Raw genomic sequence first — 22197 nt, 5'->3', positions numbered from 1 at the left:
TACATACATGAATAATAATGACGGTAAATCTGACTGTCACAAAGATATACACCATATCCTATTTGAGTGTAATAGATACACACAAGAAAGAGAGACATTCTATAAAACTCTTATAAACTGTGAAATTCCTTTTCCTCAGTGTTTGGAATCTATGATTTGTGAACCTAACCTTACAGTTGGATATACAGGGCTAGCATAAATGATTCATTCGTTTTGAAAAGGCTATATTTTCAAAAGTATTACACGTACACACATGAAAGATATATGAAAAGAACCACAAACTCACCAATTTTGTATTGTGTATTACAGGTGGCAGCACGAGATCATTATATTTTTCTATTATCTATTATTTCGCCGCCAAGTTGATATCAGCAATGAAGCAACGTTCCACTTATCCGGGAACGTGAATCGTCATAATGTGCGATTCTGGGGCACAGAAAATCCACGTGCAGTCGTGACAGTTGAAAGAGATTCGCCAAAGGTGATGTTTTCTGTGCAGTGTCACAAACAAAGATGTAGGGGCCGTTTTTCTACACTGAGCAAACTGTGACCGGTAAATGTTACCTGGATATGTTGCAGTTGTGGTTGTTCCCGCAAACTCAGTGCTGACTTCAGGGATTTTTTCTTTCAACAAGACGAGGCACCCCCTCATTGGAACATCCCAGTTCGTGACTACCTAAACGATGAACTTCCGCATCACTGGATTGGGCGTATTTGTGAGGATGACCTAGCTTTGTTCCCCTGGCCTCCCAGATCTCCTGATTTAACGCCCTGCGACTTCTTCCTGTGGGGATACGTTAAGGACCTTGTTTACGTACCCCCTCTACCGCAATCCTTAGTCGAGCTCAAAGAACGCATCAGTGCTGCAGTGCAGACCATTGACAGGACTATGCTACAAAATGTATGGAATGAGCTCGAGTATCGTCTGGACGTGTGTCGTGTAACCAAAGGGGCACATATCGAACATTTGTAGAGGGTGTATAAACTTGTTGAGTTTGTGGTTCTTTTCATATATCTTTCATGTGTGTACGTGTAATACTTTTGAAAATATAGCCTTTTCAAAACGAATGAATCATTTATGCTAGCCCTGTATATTGTTATCTTTTTTTAGAAAATGTGGCTTAACTATTTAATAGAAAAAAAAATTGTTCATAGTATATTTTAATAATAATGTACTAAAAAATGTAAGTTTATGTACAGTACATATATAGATATGGGAAAAACTGCTTAGCGGTAATCCCAAGTAAAATGTAAATAAATTAAAAAAATTAATCTTGCCTAGCGACAGATCGGAAACTTATGTAGCTTCAGGAATGAACCTTCATGTTTAGTAACACCAGAGTTCGTTAACAACTCATCTGAATCAGATTTTGTGTATATGTGAGTGTGTGCAGGTATAAATTCAACAGCTAGTAATTATATGAGAGTGAAGATAAACACATATGTATGTGTACATGGCCGTACACAAGGGGAGGGTTTAATGGGGTTTAAACCTCTCCGATTGCTTTAGTAAACATTTTGCATTAATTACACAATCAAATCAACAGTTAATAATCTCATTATATTACTTAGATTTTTTAAAAAAAATATTTATGGTTTACTTATAATTTTATTATTATAAGTGGCTAAGCTAAGCCGCGGTGGCTCAGTCGGTAACGCGTCTGACTACCATGCTCAAGGTCCCGGGTTCGATCCCCGGCCGGTTCAAATCCGGGAACTTTTCTAACGGTGGAAGCGGCCCCTGCGCCTTCCCAGCGTCGAATAAAATGGGTACCTGGGGGAAACCCTGGGGGATAAAGGCGGTCAGGGGCGTGATGCTGATCACATCACCCCCACTCACGACCGGATCAAGAAAGTGTGGGGCGTTACCCCCACACCCCCTACAAGCCTTCATGGCGTGGTGCTATGCACAGGGTAACACTTTTACTTTTTTTTTTACTTATAATTTATTCTCCAATTACTATAGCAAGACCCTATGGCCAAGTGGTTAGCACATCGCGCTGCGACGCCAAGGGTCCCGGGTTCGAATCCCGGTCGGGCTTTGTTGTTTGTGAATGTCCATTCATCAATTTCATCATTTCATCACTCATCCCCATCTTCGCAAATTAGCCAAGAGGCACAAAACGCGAAGTAAAATGAACTAAATCAATCAATCAATCAAACCAATTACTATAATGCCTTAATAACGTTCCAGAATTAGCTATGGAAGGAATATATTGTAATTGGCATTAATTAATTATGTGTAGTCTCAAAAAGTGAAAATTGAGATATATTATGATAGAATGTTTTCAAAACTTGAAAGCAGAAATGTGAATGCACTCCTACAATAAACATAATGAATAATAATAGGAATGTTGTTAATAGGTGTAGAGTGGAATGCATAAATAAGTATTACAAATCAAATTGTCCATCACCATGTTTACTCTATTTGTCTTACCCAACGAGAGATTCAAGAATTGAAACAAAAAAAGCAAAGAAGCTGTTGACAACCTCTGCACCAGCATATGTAAAAATCTTCCTTAAAAACAGAGAAAATGTAAACATAATCATGAAAAGTGTGTGTGTGTAATTGTAAATTAAATGTGACAGAAAATTGTAGTTATATGATGAACAGATATAACAGATCCGAATAAAGAATGAAAAGTTGATATTATACACCGTTCACGTGGAGAAGCTCATGAAGTTTAAATTATGTTTTATCTATGTCGTAATTATTCTTTAGAAATATACAAATTTTACAAAGAACTGACGTGAAGTCCCGCTCCTTTAAGTATTTACTGATTAAGCATCCAAGTAGGTTAGCCTATATTTTCTTATTTTTTAAGAATATGAACAAATTTATAGATCCTGTGAAACTTTTTGATTCATTTGTATGACATATTCATGTAATTAGAATACTAGAAACATAAATAATCACTTTCGTAAATGTGCTAGTTGCTGCGAAATGTTATTTTTATTCATTGTAATCTTCTAAAACAAATTGTTAGCAATGGGCAAAATTAGCTGTAGCTATAATCCGAAGAATAACAATAAATAAGTATACACCGTGGTTATGTTACTTTTTCCGCGTATGGCGTGTTTTCGTCGTGAAGTCACTTTATAATAACTGAAGAAAAATAGTACACTATGTTTACTGATTCGCCTGAGTAAGTGATAGAAAAACGGCAGTGATAAATATATTTATTATTCGTGTTTCCAATCCAATGTGAGTCTTAATGATGTCGACCTCTCGAAATATTGACTGCAACCTATGTTCTTAGTGATACTATTTTCATCTTGTTTTTAACTGAACGATCATACCGGTTCAATAATGTTTACCATTTTTAATCTCGTTAATACTTAGACTAACAATATGGCGATGAGTCTATTTCTGAAAGCTGCAGAAGTGAGCTTGTCCATAATGTGCATCAAAGTATATCTAGATACTGGCATAAAGTTAAAAGGACTATACCAAATACCTTTTGGAACACTGATGGCTTCCGTGGTTCTTGGGCATATATTTTTGTTCTTCCACTGCATAGACCAACAGGTCTCTAGGGAGGTCACTGTAATATTAGAGGTGTTGGAGGTCCTGTCTTTTTTTCTAAGTGGAGCTATTTTCTTGAAAGTGAGAAATGATGTTTTACGGAACGATTACATTTTATTTAAGAATGTGAGCATGAAGAACGTGGCACAACACTTATCGTGGATGTTTCTATTAACGATGTTTGCATGCCTGACAGTAATTCTCGACATATTTTGTACTCTCTGTTCAAAACCAAGTACAGAAGAGCAGAAAGATGAAACTGATGAAGATGAAACTAGCCGGAGGGTGGTTGAAGAGGAGGAAAAGAATATACAGGAAGATGATGTAAGTGAAAAGATTAGTACACAATGAACGTTTATATACACATAAGCCATTACTTAAATGTACATAATTTATGTTAATAAACTAACGTTAAAGGTTCTGAGTATTTTTATGTAGTATCTTCCGTGCACGAGTTAGAATAACTGTTAAAGAGTTCTGAACTGTTCAAGAGATACTACTGTTAAAATATTTTCGTTAGAAATATGTACACCATGCTTCTCAAACGAGCCGTAAGTATTTCTTACTTAGTGAAATATATCTGTCTCCCCTTGCACATAAATAAATGCTTCTGACAACATTTTTTTTCCTATCAAGAACATTGTGAAAGAGCCTAGTCGTGATAAACCGACAAGAATTATACAAGCATTAACTATTAAATCATTTAAATTTGGAACTTGTTTACTTTTCGTAATTAAATTAACATGTTTTAAAGAAAGGCACTCCATTATTCTCTACTTAATCGGAGCATTTCAATGGTTCTGTCTACTTTAGTCAATTGGTTATCTTTTCTTTAGTTAATTTATTCTCTCTCCTTTAGTTAATCGGTTTGCTTTTCTAACAACATGGTTATCTCTTCTTAAGTCAATTGGTTATCTCTTGTTTAGTAAAATGGTTATCTCTCCTTTATGAATTAATAAAGGGGATGTAGTCCGGAACTCTTAGATTTTTATCGTGCAAGGAACATTGATATTAATATGCATATAATTAATGATAAGGAAAGACGTCATAAACAATAGACCTTTTGTGCCTACCTAGAATACGTTTTTATAACTTTGTAACAAAATTGTGTCAGCGACTAGGTGCGGTCCTCTACAGATAAATTTATTACATAAATCTTATTATGTGAAATATTTATCTATTTTCTGGATATTTCACTCAGAATTAATTCATGAAAATAATGTGAATCATAGCGTTTTCAATATGGTTCATTATGTAATCGGTCGACAAGAACTTCATAATGATTCTGTTAGCATATTTAATACTCTTACACATTATTATTCATAAAATATATAAACAGTAAATGCAAAATGATTACTTTATAACGGGTAAAGTTTCACAAACTTCGTGCAACATATGACTTGTATTATGGTCTATGAGATGGTTGATTGTTTGCTATCGACAAAATAACAGCTGCCAGTACAGTGTTTTCATATCACATCTTTATAATTTTTTTTCACGTATCTTCGACTATCACATGTTAGCAATTTCATTGAATTATTGTAATGTTGCAGATTTGTACTAAATTCCATTCATTTTAAAAAGAGAGAGAATTAAAATATAATTAGGCTATGCAGAGAAGGAGAGAGGAAAATCAAATTATGTTAGTCATTACAACTAATAAAAAGGAGAAAATTTACAATATAAATTATAAATATAAATGTATTTCTCTCCATGTCATATTGTGATGGCTAACAGAACAAACAATACGTTAGTTCCAGTCCGTCGCTAGGTGTGCTACATATAAAAATTATCGAAATAAACAAGTAAAAATACATGTAGAAAACTTTTATTTTTTAAACAAAGTTAATGCAAAATCAGTAACAATGCTCGCAGTTTATTTTAACAATAAACCAACCATAGAACACGAGAAATGCGTCCATGACCTACTATTGAGCTTCGCAGTTACTGAATACATCAGCTTGTCATCCCACTCTGAAGACGGTATTTCTCATAGGCCCCATTCAATTGAATATTCGTAATCATAATCATAGTCCTCATCAGCGAGATCGTCGGCTGCCCTAAAAGAATATAATTCACACTGTTGTAACAGGAACTTGGGCATAGCTTTTAAGTTAGTTTCCTTAGCATTCCATGTAGAAATGAACACATATTTAATAGCAATGGCTACAATATGAATTATGGAAATTCTATAAATAGTTGAACGAAATGGCATGCTCCCCTGGGCTATGTTTATTACTACTACTTTAGTTGACACGTATCCTCCTATTTGAATTATTTTCTGAGTCATAAACGCGTAATGTGACACCGATTGTCACCTCCCACGATATAATTTGGTTCCTCTGTTTATCTAGCTGTGTTTGAAATTTTAAAGTCCACTTTAAGCACAGATAGGCTAATCGGGACCGGACCTACATTTTAAAGTGGGATTCGGTTCACCATGTGCTTCCATTGTGTATCGAACCCGGGACATACATATTTCATAAATATTATACTGTTACTCTGCATGGGGCATTAAAGCTCTGGCCTGTCTAGCTATAAAAGATGCAAAATCAATAACAATGAGTGCAAAGAAGAAGTAATGATAATAGTAATCTAATAATAAGGGTTAGCTGGGAGCATATGCTGTTCCTCGCCTGCTGAATAAAGATATATATATATAATACAAGTATTATTATTAATCTGAGTCACTGTGTATAAGGTTAAATAAATGTATAAATCGAAGTGTTTTTTTTCTCTCGATGAAATCCACCCCCCAACCCCATACGCACCCCCCAGGGGTACCGTTAGAAAACACGAGGCCATTATGCTTTGAAAAGTTACACTGTTATTAATATTGTTTCTGTAATTAGAAAACAGTAGATAAATAAAGGCATTTTCTCACTTTTTCATTGAACCATTCACAATTTTTTAATATTGCGAATTGCGATGGATCTGAGTGTGCAAATACGCTACAAAACTTAAGTATAGCAAATGAGCATTTAGTGCATAGTTTATTTAAAAAAAAACTAGATGCACATATTGAACATATAAATACAGTCATCAAATAATAATAATAATAATAGACTGCATCTTTAAGTGTAATTTGACTTGCTACAACTGTTGATTAGTCTGAGAATCAGGAAATATAAGCATCTCCTGAACTGATAATATGACACATGGACACATAGTTGTCTGTAACAAGAAAGTAAACTGTGTTACGGGAAATTTTATTTTTATAACATATTTTTTCTGTATTTGATTGTTGGCATGTTGCTGTCCCCTTTGAAAATTCAATTTTCTTTGATATCGAATGGAGCTGTGACGCTAATGTGGATTTCTATCTACTCGAATGTGATCTCGCTTACGTCAGAAATCAATGAATAATCGCTTACGATCGATGCCAAATTTCAATAAGTGTTTCAACATGAAGCGGTCATCAAGTTTTCTCATATGTACAAACAGCAACGATTAATTATAAAAGTACTAATGAAAGACCCAATATATTTGCAACAAAAAACTAAAGCAACAAACAATATTTACCAAAAAAAAAAATTCTCCCCGGCGGGGAATCGAACCCCGGTCTCCCGCGTGACAGGCGGGGATACTAACCACTATACTACCGAGGAACGAGTTCATATGCTTCTCTTTACCCATTTTCCGGAGCAGCGGCATTACATCTTTGCTTTCTCTGCCATCTGTTGGTGAATCCAACAACTACGTGGAAGTTCGTGAGTTGTGTTATCGATATTTTCGCTCTTCTAGTATTCGCTCCCTATATTTTCTTTAAAAAATTAAAAAAGGATTTTCGTGTTGAACGTGATTGCTGCAACTATGTGGAAGCGAAGGGGGGTTTGTAACGTTATCTACTGATAATTTATAAACAGTGAGAACTTCGAATAAAAATAATACAAACTTACCCGAGAGTTTGCCGGCTTCTGTCCAGCGTTATCAACAGAGTCCAAATTAGAATACATATGCAGCCCACGATAAGAATGAACGCTGTAGAAATAAATACAACTGGTAAATTCATAGCTTATGCATCTATATCGAGTAATTGCTTATGTAAATGGCAGTGTGGGAAGGAGGTATCCCTCGCGAACACAATATTATACAATTATACAGTGCGCCAGGGGTCCCGGGTTCGAATCCTGGATTCGGCATGGACGTTTGTGATGTCTATTCATCAATTTCATCATATCATCACTCATCCCCATCTTCGCAAATTAGCCAAAAGTGGCCCCAGAACGAAGTAAAATAAATCAAATCAAATCAAAATCAAATTATACAGTGCCTTGATTTGGTTATTGTGCAGGTTGAACGCTGCCCGCGTAGCGGCAAATCGGATGTGCGTAACCCAACTCAAGCGCATAGATTTATATTAATTAAAGTATTTCACACAATAACAAATGAAATAATGACGTACTTTCATCACAGAAGATGCAGGAAATGTTTTATTTGTACTGCCACATATTTTCCACATCTTATGAGAAGGTTCACTTAAAAATCGCCTGCTCACACAAGAGGCGTACATAATAATTCTTTGTTCTAAGGTGTACTTACGTTGCTGTATTATAACAACACTATCACTAACAACATGTATTAGCTCTCAACACTTACCGGCTTATCACATATCACTCCAGACAGCTGGAGTTATGAGTAATATTAAGAAATAAGAAACCCATATAATTTCCCGCCTTCAGTAAACACAAAGGGGACCCGGGGTTCGAATCCTGGCCTGGACACAGGTGTTCTTTGTGAGTGTTCCTTCATAAATTTTATTATATTATCACTCATTCTCATCTTCGCGGTTAGTCAAACTTGGAAGTGGCAGATAATGATGTAAAATAGACCAAATCAATCAATCAATCAATGCAATAAACACGAAAACACGAGAAAGAAAGATGAGAAGGAAAATATGCACTGGGCAGGGAAATAAGAGTAAAGGGGAGTAAAGTTCTTCGAACAACTTGTAAAGTAACTTCAGGAATGACAAGACTATTTCGAACTGTTACAATTCTGAGCCGACCTCCGTGGTGGAGTGGTTAGCACAGCGCGCTGCCAGGGGACCCGGGTTCGAATTCCGACATGGGCATATATGTCCTAAGCGAGTGTGCCTTCATTACATTCATCATATTATTACTCAACCTCATCGCCGCGATTAGCCAAAAGTGAGAGATAAGTGACGTAAGAGAATCTAATTCAAACAAACAATTTTGAAACTTGTGAGTGGAATAGCTGGCATTCATGCTGCGTTCGTATACTCCACCTTGGCCAAGTAGAACTAACTGCTTCCATGGACTTTACAGATCTGAACTCGCACCGCTTGGTTGGTGGGAAATGATTTCGTGAAAAATGTATGAGGCAGTCAAAATTCATATTACGCTTCTATTTGAGGAAGGAGATCAAACTTTCCACCCACATTTTACGCACTTCTACGCACATCTCCCCCGCTCTCGTTTAATCAAACATTACACCACTTTCTCTCGTGTTTTTTTTTCAACATCTTGGTTTTGCAACCGTTTCTGTGGAGCAGAGGTGCAGCAAGGGTTTATGGCTGCAAATTAAATATTATTTAAAAGTGAAGTATTAAGATGAATCCTATCAGATACCTATAAATTGTCGATTTAGAAGAACTGTACTAGGTATATCACGTAGATTTATCCAGAATATTAAGTCTATTGGTCGTTGGTGGTCAGAATGTAAAGGCAGATAGATTCATCAGTAAATCCGTAGGCAAGGCATCTATGAAAAACTAGGGGATATAGCAAAAAAAATTCCGAAGAAGTGTCAATAAAACACTCTTGTACAATGGGATCCACTAGTATTGCTCGGCAAACTGTCCAAGACTATTTTCATTAATTTTTCTCATACATCGCATGTGTTTTTAAGCGATGGATTTTTATGTATGCTGGTGCAGAAGTTGTCAACAGCTTGTTTTGAGTTTTCTTTAAATCTTGAAGCTCTTATTGGGTGAAATAAAGTGCACGAGCACGGTGATGGACAATTTGCATGGTAATACTCATGGATCCCAGTCTACAATCCGATATAAAATCTATATCTATATTTTTACAATGTTGGCACTGAAAAAAATATTTGGTGTTAAAATAACAGGAAAATGACAACATATAGTGGACACAGGAGGTCCACATCTACATTATAAATTCATCTTCATGGTCAGTAGCGAAGATTAGGTGCCAAAACTGGGGGGCAAGGACAGTTTAATTTTTCTTGATAGACAAGGCTTAGCATTAAGAACTATACTGCAGCGCCAAAAAAGTGGATAATAGCATCAACTGTTCATAGTACAGTCAACGGCAAAGATAATGGTAAGCAAATTGTCCACCGCTGTTTTCATTACTATGATGGTTCGAAACAGGCATTGTTCTTTGCTAATTGACGTCTTTATTTCAATTCATTATCAGCACACTGTGTAATACAGACCGACTGATAATGGTGGTGAACAATTCGCCTACTGTTTCTTTTGCCGTTGGGTGTACAGTCAACGGCAAACATAATAGTGGGCAAATTGTCCATCGATATTTTCATTTTGTTTTATCCCACTTCCTGTGTTGTTTTAAAATAGAAGTCTGTTGATGTGAAGCAGATGTTATCTTCTATTTATTGTCGTTTATATTTCCATTAATGACAATAACATTGTGGAAAACAGACTGACTGAAAATGGTGATGGACAATTCGCCTACTATTTATTTTGCCGTTGGGTGTACGTACTGCTTGTTACCTTCACAGACATCAAACTGAATACAAATAAAATAAGCGAAAAAGTTTCGAGTTGTAAAGTTTCAACTCTACAATGTGTATACTCTTTTGAAATATCTGTTAAAAGTAACAAATTTAAAATTATAAACTCTCAATTTTTAAAAATTATCAGGATTATCTGTTGTTTATTAAGCTTTTTATAATATTGTGAAAAATCATTTTCTCTAAATTTGTACTGAATTTGCAATAGGCTATTAGCTATTTTGAAGCCCTCATATTTATGCACATTATGCTTTAACAATTGATACAAAATTTCCAGTTCAGGAAAGAACAACCATTAGCAATAATCGCTATACCCAACAAATTGACGCTGGTATCAGGTTCATAAGCTGTAAAATCAACGGTACATAGAACGGAGAGACGATTGCTAAAGCGCAGAGTAATTAAGGCTTGATAATCTGCGTTTGATCATACAGATTCGCAATTAGCAATTACTGAGATTGCAGTTATTGAATTACTGTTATTTGATACAATAACTGCATGTAGAGTTCAATTTCATTTGTATTCTTTGACTATTGCCACCACTGCGAAAATCACGACAGGCAAGGAGTGCGGATAGAAAAGCTAGTAGTAGGAAAGAATTGTAGAAATGGGGCTATTTCATCAATTGTCATTTCCGATCTCTCAGGACCATTCGAGTAAGCTACGATTGTTCTAATTAGATTAATGGATCACCAAACGCAACTGGGTAGAGTTTTGTAAATTACAGCATTTATGCATTTTTTCAGCCGTACGCGAGAGAAACCAGGTGGTGCTGACAATATTATAGCGTAAAGCGGCTTTGAGACTCACCAGCCTCTGATCGGATAAAAGCGTGGTGCTGATCACATCACTTCCACTATTATGTGTTGCAATCAGTGATGTGCCGTAGACTATAAGTCTACGTCTACATGCGTTGTCTACACGTAATCTACGCGTAGATTACATTGGGTTGTAGTTTACATAGACTACGTAGACAATCTAAAGTGCATTAAAATTGATTTTGAAGGGTTTCATGAAATGAAAGTGACATTTTCAACTGTATTGGTTCCTAACGAAATGAAAAGAATCCTATTTACAACAAAATTTTTCTTCCTTTCTATTATCAACTATGGAGGAAGATAAATAGTATGCAAAAAACAACAACAGATGGCAGTCGTGAAGCAAGAGTGGTCTTTTTCGCATAAAACACTAGAATATTTCTTATATTAGGTTTCTTCCTAGGTGAGAAATTGTTCGAATTTGGAAGGGAGCATATGAAAAGTTCTCTTCACACATCAGCAACTGATACGTAGTATAATTTTCTCTTAATTCCACGGCGCCCTTTGTTAAGTTATCACCTTTCGCCATGTTGTTTACGTAGATTACGTAATCTACGTGTATAAAATAGTCTACGTGTAGAATGTAGACTATCGTTGTTTACGCGTAGACGCACATCACTGGTTGCAATGCGCTAAAGGTACTTTTACATTTTATAATCTAACTGCGGAAATGAGGGTAGGGTTTTTAGAAATATTCCTAGCTTACACTATTTTGGAGAATTTTTTTTTGTGTCTTCTTATCTTTTTAATGGTTGTGTAGCTATGTCCTATGCAAGTCCCTTTACATCTTTGCACTTTTAACCTTTCTCAAGCGTCTCTTTACACCTCTTTTTAAACTTTAAGGTAAGGATTTTAGATAAGAGTGTTTTCCTCGTATATTTTAAAGGATACAAAATAGCCATATGTGCCAAAAGTAACTCATTCATTCTGCTTATAAGTATAAACATGTTTGTTAGTTGTAAAATAAATAATTTTAGAGAAGCCAAGATATTACATTTTATCATAAATTCCACAATAATGCTGCAATACAAATAATAATCAAAGAAGATTATCTCATAATGCTATCATTAACAAAAAAAAATCTCGTATTTTCTGTTAGTCACCAGACTTCTCCTTCTAAACTGTTTTAGGCTAAAAACATTCCCGCTTCGCCTAAAATGGGGGACAGGTAATATATAGACTATATCACCTTATCTTATTGCGATAAGCCGTTAGGCAAAACGGGAATCCTTGCTGGTGGTGCCTTACCTCCGGACCCTCGTGGCATGGGCAATGCACAGGGATAGCTTTATTTATACAGGCTTTACTATTTCGATCGTTAATTCAATCCTGGTGCAGGATATGAGAGTGTAAATGTTGAAATGAATGAATGATGAGCAAGCAGAACATTCATCAAAGCTATTGCATGTGTACTGAAGAAAAACATTGAAAATAGAAAGTAAATAAATATACCGCCTCTGCATCCAGCTCTAACCGACAGTAAGGATGGTTTTTTTTAAAACTCTATCAGTCAGTCAGCTATCACTAACAGAATTGCATATTTTCTCGCGCCATTAACTGTTTTCAGTAGTTGTATGTTTTGTTATTTTTAACTGCAATTCAAGTTCATTTAATATATTAACTTCGCTTACAAAATTATTACACACACAGTGTGTGTGTCTCCAGTGATACGAAATGAGAAATTTCAATGAACCATCGGGCTACGATAGAAATTAGAGAGTTTGTTTTAAGTCTACTTTATGTGCACATAGGCTAATCGCGATTGGACCTACAGTTTGTAGTAGAATCCGAATGTCCACCAGGTATCGAACTCGGAACCCCTTGATTTCAAGGCGAGATATAAATTAGGGGAGAGGTTTATCCAGAATATTCCTTTTGGGGGGAGAGTTCTTATGAAAGAGTGTCATGGTAAATTTAGACCCAATGTACATACATTTGGCCTTTGTGAAAAATTTTAGGGACCGTTGAGTTGATTTGGAAGGAATGTTAGGGGTTGTCGAGTGGGGGCGGGGGTGGATATATCACTGGCTATAGGAGCACCTCACTACCCTTGTCAGGTTTACCTTCTATTAGGAATTCCACAATAACATCTGAAAACTCAGAGTTGTATAGCAACGAAGAGTTTACATACGGATATTTCACTGCTCTTGTTAAGTAGGACTGTATTATATTGATTGATTGATTTGGTTTAATTTAATTCGCATTTCTGCTAATTTTGGCTAATCGTGAAGATGAGGATGAGTGGTGATGTGATGAAATTGATGAAGGGGCACTTACAAAGAACACCCATGTCCAGGCTGGGATTCGAACCTGGGACCCCTGGCGACGCAGCGAGCAGTGCTAATCACTCTGTCACGGAGACCGGCAAACGGCATAAAATGAAAACCTTGTAATCTACAATACTCTACTGAAAGAATTAATTTGATGCACTTTATCAGATTAGAATACAATCGATATATACCCAAAACGAGGAGCAAATTTTCAATAATTACATACGAAATAAAACACATAGTAGAAACATTTTAGGAAAAAATGAAAATCAAATTATTTCACATGCCAAACATTGTGAAACTTCTTCGTGGCTGTAAACACGGAGATACTTTTTTTGTTTAAATTTTAAATACATAAAAGTAGTCATTATTGTAGATTCAGCCCTAATTTTTTGGATGTTTACTGATAAGACACGTGTTGAATATGTGAAAATTGTGATGCCACAGTTGTACACACGATGACTTGAATCAACCAATAACTTGAGCTTTGAAAAGTTTAATATCTTTGAGTAACTTAATATGAAATATTTTAAATGTTCATTTAGAATTAATTATGCTACTCACTGTTAGCACTGCATTGCGTCAAGTTATTCCAATGTATTTGGCAATTTACATGCTGCAATCAGTGCTAGTGGTTTATCATTATGAACATATGAAAGTTATAATTTAATTTGCACACCGTACAGCATACACTTACAACGATTGATACTGTCTGTACGTGACGTATTTTAAAGCAATGTTATATTAGAGATTTAGCTACACAGTTTGAAAATTTAAAACAAATATATAATGAATAACTTCCACAGATATCGAGAAACAGAAGCAATACACATCTACTATTTTTGTATTAATAGTACCGTGTTGAATATATTAAATGGTTTGATATGAGCATAGCAAGCCTATTCAAGTACACGAAGTGCATTTTCAAAAAATATATTTTTCACGTAAATTCTTTGGTTTTGATTAAATTTGCTGTGGGGATAAGCATAGATTTCACTGTTCAAATCTAGATCACACTCGAGTAAAGTTATTTTTAATTATTTGGTAAACAATATCATGTATTCGGTTAAATTGTACAGCATTATCTCCACGGACTAATATCTGAAAATTAGATTTTACTTATTTACCTGTTGGTACTATATTTCTCTTGGTACGCCTCATTAAGGACAGGTAGACAAATGTTGCTTACTTCCTCTAGGCGTGGAGGCAGAAAATAGCAGTTTTAGCCCAAAAACACAAGTGTGAAAAGAAGTTAGCGCACTGAAACTTGCTGTCCACGGAACGAAAGTACAGCATTTTTGAAAGGCCCATACTGGACCTTCAACTATTTTAATTGTTGTTCGCTTCTGGATTTCCATGTAATTACGTTGGAGGTTCGCCCTGCAGTTACGACTCGATCATTCTTTAATTCTTACGGACGCATTGAGCCAAGACCATCTTGAGATTCAGGCCACAGCGCTCAGTCAAGACGTCATCATCTGGAGGCGATCGTCTTAACGCTGTAAACTACTTGTCGTATTTTTACCGTAGATAATTAAGGTATATTTATTTCTCTTATGAAGTTAAATTTTGACATTTACCCTCCCGACGAATATAGTTAGAAGAAAAATTTATAATATTGAATATTAACACCAAAATTTTCATTCAGGAAGTCACCATGGCCACCACAAAAATTCCTACCATAGCACAAAGAAAGAGTCGAAAACCGTTAGAAACTTCCTGGCGGAAAAATTAAAACATTGTATATATTTGAAAAATATTATCGGGAATATTGGTCAGCTATAATAAAACTTGTAACCGCTTTTGTATGAACTTTTGTTTGTAAAATCAATTGATTAAATAAAACAAAAAACATGTTAGGTTGACCGTAAACTTTCCAAGTTACCTAATCAATTAAATTGTCTTTAAGTTTACCCAAAATTAATCAACCAATTAATGCAGATATTCTGTGTAGCTATACAATCTCAATACAAATCCTTAATTTCTATATTCTTGCAGCAAAAGCGAAAGAAATAGGTACAAGGGCAATGTTACATTTCTGTGATAAAGACTAAACCTAAATCATTTGTCACATTGTAATTTCGAACCTATTGACTTTATTGAACGGAAGATAATAAACAAATTGAATCTTTTCATTGTCGTTAGTAAGATCTGTGACAATAACTTAAGAGTTTCATTGAAGAAAAAAGTAGATTAATATTTCCATTTTAACGTTCAATTGGGAAATAAACAGTTGGAATATTTCCTTACACTGTTTTTTACATTTGTTAAAAAAATCGTGAAGAATGTTAATAAATTATGAAACAATAAACATTATCACTGATTTAATAATCAAAGTTACGAACATTGAAGCTTCACAAAGACAAAAAATAAAAAAGCAGTTCATATGAAACAGTCTTAAAAATTTAATACATTTGATTTGTAGTTCATATTAGCATAGCTAGGTAATAAAATGCTTTCTGTGTGAAAACATTTGTATTTGAAACATAAGTAATATATTCTTGGATAGTTTTATACACGAACATTTCATCGAAGTTCTTGTTACACATCGAAACTTTGTATTTGAATGTACAACATATCTTCCATTAGCCTCCGATTAGCATAAAGAAGCATAAAGCGGGATAAAATAAGAATAAACGTACACATGTATCAACTTTGCCCCGTTGTATAGCTTTCTTTCATTAAACACATTTTGAAACTGAAAATTTGTGTAAATAATATGAATAATTTATCGAATGCTTGCATAAAATTTACACTAACAAATTGCTTTGGTAGACGTAATATTAACCAACGTTTGTAATTCAGGGTAAATTATTTGTAAAAAAATGTTGACATGTTGTCCACATTTACGAGTATATTTGATGCCTATTCCGGACACATGAAATGTTTACATCATGAACTGTTACTCTTATTTATTTTTTAGTATAAAACATTTGTTACTTAACTTGTATCTTTTCGTAGTGACTGAATCACATGGAATTGCCCTAAAAATTTCTCATTTTTAACATCTTGAAGAAATGTGAACGTTACTCTTACCTTTTTCATTGTAATTGCCTCTGCAATTTAGTACACAAGACTTATACACCATACCTCTTCCACATTTAAGCATATTTACACGTCATGTAAACTCGATTACAGTTCTTAAATTTGCATTACAATTCCATATTCACTAAAAAGGTCCAACATTGATTCCGAAGAAGCAAATCAAACATGGCAGCTATCTCGCCTCCAGTTGATGACGCTTAGTCACGTGACCGGAGCAAGCCATGAGGCTTTCATATTGAGAAGGTAATGATTGAGTGTACTTCAAACGTTAGCACGAACAGGACGGGCAGCATATAAATTAACGGTATTTCCCTATCTTATTCTCCGAATCATGCTAGACCTTCAACAACAGGGTCTGTCAGCGACCTTCACATATATTCGCGCCCACAGTGACCTTAATAAATATCAAGATCGCGTTGATGTAATGGCTAAACAAGCAAGAACGAAAGAAACTGTTACCCCGATGCGCCTGCCGTACACTAACCTCCTCCCACGGGTAAAAATCAAAGTAGAACAACAATGGGACGATTGGTGCACCCAACAACTCCTCAATACCAATACATATAGATGGCATGCACAAGTCGGCAATAAACGTCCTTGGTTTCAACACATTAACCTACCCCGTGCAGTTTTAGTGTTTACCATGCGAATGCGTACAGGTCACGTTGTCATACATCCCAGTTCATATACCGTGCCTGCAACTTCCTGTCAGTGTGGAGAACCTATACAATCAACCACACATTTGTTTTTACAATGCCCAATTCGACAACAACATCGCAATACTCTATACAAACAGTTACAACGTGTGGGTATTCCATTTCCGATGTCCCTTTCGACTCTACTCTACGAACCACGGTCTGATGTCATGTGGATACTGTACAGCTTTGCACGAAAACACAACATTGTAACATAAACAAACAGAAACTTGGAATGTAAACAAACTTTCTCATAACAAACCAAATAGGACCCCTGGCAAGAAATCGCTCATAGGCGGTATGTGCCAATCAAAGAAGAAGGAAGGAAGGTTCTCATTAATTTGCACAAAACAGCAAGAATGTATTTCTTTTAAAGGATAATTCGACATAAATTGACGCACATGTGGGGACTTAAGTGTGTTAAGCGCATTGGGAAAATATGGTGCAGTAGTAAATTAAATAGGTAGGTTTCGTTGAAGTGCGACTGTTGATAACAAGCTTATTATTATCTCACGACCTTATTGCCATTGCAAAAACTCCAATCTGGCACTCACATTATGGTTATGGCGCCAAATGAGGTCCCCACTTGTCTTCAAATTTCGCATTACGGCTTTTGTTTGTGTACTACAGGGATGTCACGACCTTTAACTCACCCTGTACAGTGGGATCCATGTGTATTACCGTGCAAATTGTCCATCACCATGTTCGTGCACTTTATTTGACTCAATAAGAGCTTCAAGAATTAAAAGAAAACTCTAAACAAGCTGCTGACAACTTCTGTACCAGCATACATAAAAATCCATCGCTTAAAATCACATAAGATGTGAGAGAAAAATTAATGACAATAGTCATGGATAATTTGCACGGTAATACTCATGGATCCCACTGTACATGAAATTGATACGCGATAAATATTATCGTAACAGCAATTATAAATCATTAAACAATTTTCGATTAACATACTGAAAATTAAGTAGCGCCGAAATATCGTATCTTGACACCGACGATTATTTCTTCAGGATTTATGGCAGTGCTCCTTTAAAACTTGCGTTAATCATTTTCAAACCATAGACATATTTAGCACTAGACCGGAAAATAATCACACCACGGTTGACACTAAGATTGCGGAGATGTGTAATTCCAATTAATGGAAAGAATTGGAAGAAATCATAGATTATCAGAGAGAAATTTAATAGACCAGTGCACTTGACGGATAAAACACCACTTTTTTTTTTAATTTTGTGAATATGAAAAATGCATGTTGGAATCTTCAATTTTCTTTCAAAGTTTTAGAACTAGTTTTTTTCATCCACAATTGTTAACCTGGCGTAGCGTAATGACTTTAAAAGGGGAGTTTTATTTTCAATTGACGGCAAAATGACATCAAATTAGACTTTTGAGAAGATATTTAGGAAAATATTGCCAAAAGTTTGGATGTATGAAACGGGCGATGGGGGGAGAAGGTGCGTTAGGCAGAGCAGTACTTGCTAAAGAAACTAAAAAACAAAACGAAACAATAATATTAATCTTTACGTAAATATATTTTTGTTACGAGCAAATGCTTTCCCAGATGACGTGTCCGTGGCATTTGCGGCGATCTAGAAATGACGTGAAATCTGTGGTGGCACTTGCGGCGCTAAACAAATACACCGTGGCACTTGCGGCTGTTGACGTAATGTGACGTAGAGCTAATCATAAACATGTTGTGCTATCGCATAACACGTAGAACAGTTAACAGTTGTAGTGGAATACTACAACTTCCCTTCCCAGACTTAGGACTGGCAACGTATGCAGGCCCGTAGCCAGGAATTCTTTGTAGCGGGGGGGGGGGGGGGGACGAAGTCAATCCTAGAAGGGGCAAAATTTTAATATATTGTGTCGCATTGGCATATATAGCAGGTTACACACTTACCCCTCCCCCAAAAGAGATAAGGAACAGAAAAGGAATGATATCTTGAAACTCCAACGAACAAAAAAAACTTCGAGCAACATCAAAAAGCAATATTTCGATAATGACCTTTCCAGATTGCCAAAGAATATAAAGTTTAACATAAATAGGCTAATTGGGACTGTATCTACTTGATATTTACATGTCGATAATGTAAATAGACGATTAATATGTACCAACAGCTTTGAGCCTCTCTGCAAAACTGATTAAGGGAGCCCTTTATAAATCATGCTTCATAATGATTCCCTCTAGTTTTCAGCATGAAGATTTTTATTCACAAAGGAATTTAACAAGAATCCAACAACACCATTGTGTTGTGTTATGCAAGAAAAATCAAATTACTTAAATAATAATGGTTACATATTATCTACACTTTGATGAATTGTGTAAAAATTTGTAATACATTTTTTGTAGGCTTACTTGCTAAAACATTAAAACATGGGTCCCTTACTCCACAACAGATTCTACTTGCTTCAAGTGAAAGACTCTTGCATCATTACAGATAATGTTTGCCTACTGGTTACGTCAATCATTTTGCAAAATATTGTGTTGTTGAAATACATGTGTTTGACACCCGAAAAACAAATAGGAATCCCTTGATTGATCAATGACTTCTTGGATTACAGTGTCATCATTAATATTTTATATCAAGTGTTATAGAAGGAAATGTTGTATCCTCTTTACATTATGAAAAAACCTTCCTTAATGGCTATGGTACGAAACCGAACGATATAAGAGGCCTCCTTCACCTTATCCCATTTCCGCGGCACAAGGTCTCTGGGCCGCTTATCGCCATCACTTTTTGAGCAGAAGCGTACAAACCCCAAATATCAGGTTTTTTATGCTGATACTGATTTCTGCCAGTCACAGAATGGCTTAAGATATATATGAATAAAATTAGGAGAGTCCACTCCATACTAGAAGAAGAGTTGACTTAATTATTTGTCAAATAATTAGGTTGTGCCTGGGGTACTACAGGCACAAGAATTGTCATTTTCTTGAACCTATATTCATAGGGTGCCGCCTGATAGCACCGACAATTTTCACAGTCTGTACAGGACATCAAGGCAAGCAAGTTTTCTCAGTCACTATTTGCTCGTCTAATTCTTCTTTCGATGTTACAAGGAATCGAAATATGGCATCTTCTGTCCTTAATGTATACAATCCCATTGATAGCTTCGCAGTTGCAAATGTCATTTATTTTTACTGCCGTTTAAAATTCTGAGAGCAATATATAAGATGCTATGGAAATGATATCATGGAAACAGTCAGGGTTAAGACTTAACTTTTCCTTTATAAAATGGATATCATAACACACGCCTATCTTGCTTATCTTATTTGCGTATGCGAGCGAAGCGAGCAAGAAAATTTTACGAAATGTACTTTTATTTGTATAAAATTTGAAATCGAGAGGACAATTGCCCCTCTGTGCCCCCTGCAAGTGCCCTTAGCCGTCTGGAAGAAAAATTCAAGAAACACTTGAAAACTAATTCCATCTTGAGTATCCATTTGTCCTGCTATTCTTAAAGTCTGCTAGTCAGGTTTCTTTACTTCAATGTTTGCCCCCCCCCCTAGATTGGACTTCCTTCCAAGATTGGGGGGGACAATGCCCCTGCCCCCTTTGGTTGCAGCACTGTTTGTGAGTGCCTCATCATAAATTTCACGTCAACACTTATTGTCACGATTAGCTAGATGTGGCAGAAAATCAACGCTAAGTAAAAAAAAATCAAATATGCACTCCCTCTCTCTATCACATGAATCGCTATTACCAAAAGGTAGACTTGGGAAACAAAAAATTATGCTGTTGAAACTTCATAGCAACACATCCAAGAAAAACATCCAAATACATTAGGCACCTTTAATACAAGACTACTCAAAATGTCACAACTGTTCTAGAAAATTGAACTTTGAAAATTGCGAAATCATTTCACGAAGTCTGAATCTGGAAGGGAATTTTTCCCCAAATCCTGATACGACATTATGTGGAATCCCACACACTTTCATAAATCACAAAATCAATAAATGTCTTTGTTATGTTGCTAGACTAATACAGGATATAATTGTAAAGATTAGTGAGAATTCCAGGTAGAAATGTGTTCTGTATTTTTCACAGGGGGGGCAAAGCAGGCTCTCAGGGGGGGAGCAGTTGCCTCCCCTGCCCCCCTCTAGCTACGGGCCTGAACGTATGCAAGGAAATGTTATGCCTTGCACAGCGCTGGTGTGTTTAAAAGTTGCAGGTTGCCCTTTATCATGTTATAGTATTCAATATTTACATATTTTTTTAAGAAAATGTCCAAAAGCTGGATTTTCCTTTGTCATGTATGCAGTAGATATGCAGTAAATACATTGCAGCTGGATTCTTCCTTTGTCATATCTCACACTATTTACAATTGAATAAATATTTTCACATAGGCAGAATTAATGCAGGTATGTTATACTGTTCCTGCAAATATGATAATCGTTGCAAACACAATAAGAGGTCCTTGTGTTTCAAATATATTTCCAGAATTATCTGTATTCTTTCGTCTTGTTTTTGATACAATCTCTTCCTCTTGGTAGGCAATTCTCCCAATTCCAATCGCTGCAACAATCCTTCGGGAGAAGAAGCATCTGTCTTCAAAATATTTACCAGGCTTTTATAGACTGCTTGTTTTCGAAATTTCCCACCAACGACCTTAACCATGACCAAACAGGTGAGCAAATGTTTACTAAGGTCTTCACCTGTGGGAGAAAATCGCCGCAAATGCCACGCATGAAAATCTGAAAACGTAAAATACTCGCAAGTGCCACACAAGTACCTCTCAAACACATACAACAATTTTAAATCCCAGCAAAAGCCACCGCGCAAGTGCCACGACAACGCTTTCCCGGCCTTAATTTTTTCAAGAAAAGGGTTTTACGTCGAATTGTTCTTACCCTTTATTTTCATATTCAAATTATGAGGTTTAATACAATTTAATGACAATCAATATTATTTTTAGATGGCCATCAGTAAAACGTAGATCAACCTGCTCTTGCGTGAAACATGTTATAGTGGAACCACAAGCAAAAAAGCCTGCGCAGACCCGCGACTCCTGTGCACCGTACTCCCGCGGGGACAGAGTGGAGCATGCTTCCTTATGCCCGAGTAGAACGGAAGAAGGGGGACGTGCGC

At 35.9% G+C, this 22197-nt stretch overlaps 1 long non-coding RNA gene and 1 other non-coding gene across 4 annotated transcripts in view; both read right to left on the bottom strand.

The window, feature by feature from the left end:
- Positions 1-5344: 5344 nt before the first annotated feature.
- Positions 5345-22197, bottom strand: part of LOC145977971 (uncharacterized) — a 374894-nt gene continuing 358041 nt past the window's right edge. For all 3 annotated transcript variants that reach the window (XR_014440641.1, XR_014440640.1, XR_014440642.1), the window contains 2 exons: positions 7426-7507; positions 5345-5586 (listed from right to left, as the gene is read on the bottom strand). This is a non-coding gene — a long non-coding RNA (uncharacterized LOC145977971). The remainder of the gene's footprint in view (positions 5587-7425; positions 7508-22197) is intronic.
- On the bottom strand, positions 7063-7134 carry TRNAD-GUC (transfer RNA aspartic acid (anticodon GUC)). The gene has a single exon. It is a non-coding gene; the product is annotated as a tRNA-Asp (tRNA).

This window comes from Lepisma saccharinum, chromosome 24 (assembly GCF_977018435.1).
Source record: "Lepisma saccharinum chromosome 24, izLepSacc3.1, whole genome shotgun sequence".
Lineage (NCBI taxonomy): Eukaryota > Metazoa > Arthropoda > Insecta > Zygentoma > Lepismatidae > Lepisma > Lepisma saccharinum.
Note: the sequence above shows the minus strand (reverse complement) of the source record. Positions and strands in the feature narration are given on the sequence as shown.